Here is a 2,423-nt window from a genome sequence, read left to right as displayed (position 1 = left end):
TTTACTTATAAGTATTTTCTATAAAAAAATCAGCTACAAGTCCATTACTTTATTAAAACTTTAATAGTGTTTTATATTTAAAATTTAAGCCCTCCATTAGTGAACTGGTATATTATACAACCCACGATCAAAAATAGTACTTATAATTGCTTGGAATCTACAATTTATTGGCAACACTTTTCAGTATGCTCCTGAAACATTAAATTGGTTAATATGCATTTTTTTATTTTTCTTGATAATATTTTGTGTAGGACTTATTTGTATACTTAGCTATTTTTAATCGAGTTTAAGTTAATTTAATTAACTGTTTTTCTTAAAAGTTCATCTTTTGTTTTTACTTTTCATTTCTTGGATTTTTCTTTTTGTTCAATGTAAGAAATGAGGCGTAGAAGCTATTATTGTATATAACCAACGCAACCTCATCAAATCTCGTGAGTACTAAATTTATTTACCCAAATTCGAAGAAATTAATAAATATTATATAGAAATATTTTATCAAAAATATTTTTTTTGTTCTTACTGTGTTAGAAGAATAAAAAACTATATCCTCTTGAAACCCTCAACTCAAATTGTTTAGAATATTTAAAAACAAGGAATTTTTTGGGTGTCATAGATTAATAGAATTATTTTTAGCATTGTAATTGATACTTACTTGTGCAAAATGAACAAAATACCTTTAAAAAAATACTATACTAAAATGCCCTTATTATTATAATCGCTGAACTGCTTAGTTCGTAATTAGGTATGTTTTCTTTTTTGGGTTTTTTTTTTCACCCAGTTCACTTACTATATTATAAAAAGATGTTCACTACTGCACTGTAAATGTCACATTCGACAATTTAGGACCTTTTAGTTGTTAGTGATAAATTTAAATGAAATAATATAAAATAAATATAGCACTTATTATCACTACGCAATAAAATAAATGTCTTGGAGCGCCCTCAGGCTGAAAACCACATTTATTATTATTATTTAAGCCATTTGTAAAAATGTGACCAATAAAACTTTCAAAGAATGTAGGTTTGGCATTTAGGGCTTTAAAAAATCCGGTTATTAAGGTAATGCTACGATTTTTATCAAATAAGTTGGTCAGGTTGCGTTGAATATCGATTACGATAAAATTCCTCAAGGATAAGAAATTCAACTCTTTATGCGTTTTAAACGATAAAATATACTAATATAAATAAAAATTGAGATGTAAGGAGATTAAAGCAAGTTTATAGATGCATCATATTCAAAATCATTGATTAATTGATAGATATTTTACCGATTCAATTTTCCCAAATTAATTTTATTACAAAATAGACCAAAATCAATGAAAATGAACGTTGGATTTCGAAATTTCTAAACTGGCCACTTCCACTAATACAAGACTCTGCTCTTGAAATCAAAGTCTATTAATAAAATTTTTGTATATTTTGGGCATTGATAATAAAAAACCATGAAACCGAAAATAAACATGGTCACTCTTAAAATTTAAAGATTTTTTTGGAGGAGACTAACTTAGCTGAATAATAAGATATCAAAAAACAACGTACAACTCTATTCGTCTACTTAAAATTGATCAAGGTTACGCTCAATCACCTGCCAAATCGCTAAAAATACTCATGGAAACTCATTTCCCACAATGTAGACTCAGTAAGTCTTCTGGAACATCCATGCAAGTAAATGATTCTAATATAAACTTCTTGGATAGGAACAAGGTCAGAGAATCCTTTAACTCCTTTGGCATCATACAAAAGCTTAGGACCTGATGAACTAAAACCAGTTGTACTGCAACAACTTGGGAACAGCATCGTTGCCTATAACTTAACTTAGAACTTTATAAAGTCATCCTCATCACTGTTTATACACCAAGATGCCAGAGATAAATGAAAGTAAGTTTTTTACCAAAACCAGGTAAAAAAGATTACAGCCTGGCCAAATCCTTTCAGACTGATAACTCTTTCCATCTTGATGCTTAAACGACTTGAGCAGATTTTACAATGGGAAGTTGAAGAAATTATAAACACTCCACTAACAACATGCCTATACAGGGGGTTTATTAACTGAGATGACTCTTTCACAGTTGACCGATACCAAAGAAAAATCCATCAATCAACAAGAATGCACACTTGTTATCAGTTTTGATTGCATCGGTGCAAAAAAATCAAAGTATGAAACATACGGATACTATGCTTATTAAACCGAAGCCGAAGTGTATCAAGCTCGGAAGAGAAAAATTGAGACTCATTGTACAAGCCTACACTGGACATGACCCTTTTCTACCCCCCTAAGCAAGTGGAAAGACATAAGCTCAACTTGCAATGTATGTACGGAAGAACTGCAAAGTGCAGCCCATATCATCAATAAATGCCCCCCTATCTTACGAGAGACTTCAAGTAATGAATTATTTAATTCCTTTAAATGTATTTTAAAATTTA

This window comes from Lepeophtheirus salmonis, chromosome 1, assembly GCF_016086655.4.
Source record: "Lepeophtheirus salmonis chromosome 1, UVic_Lsal_1.4, whole genome shotgun sequence".
In the NCBI taxonomy this organism is placed as follows: domain Eukaryota; kingdom Metazoa; phylum Arthropoda; class Copepoda; order Siphonostomatoida; family Caligidae; genus Lepeophtheirus; species Lepeophtheirus salmonis.
This window is presented reverse-complemented; position numbering follows the sequence as displayed.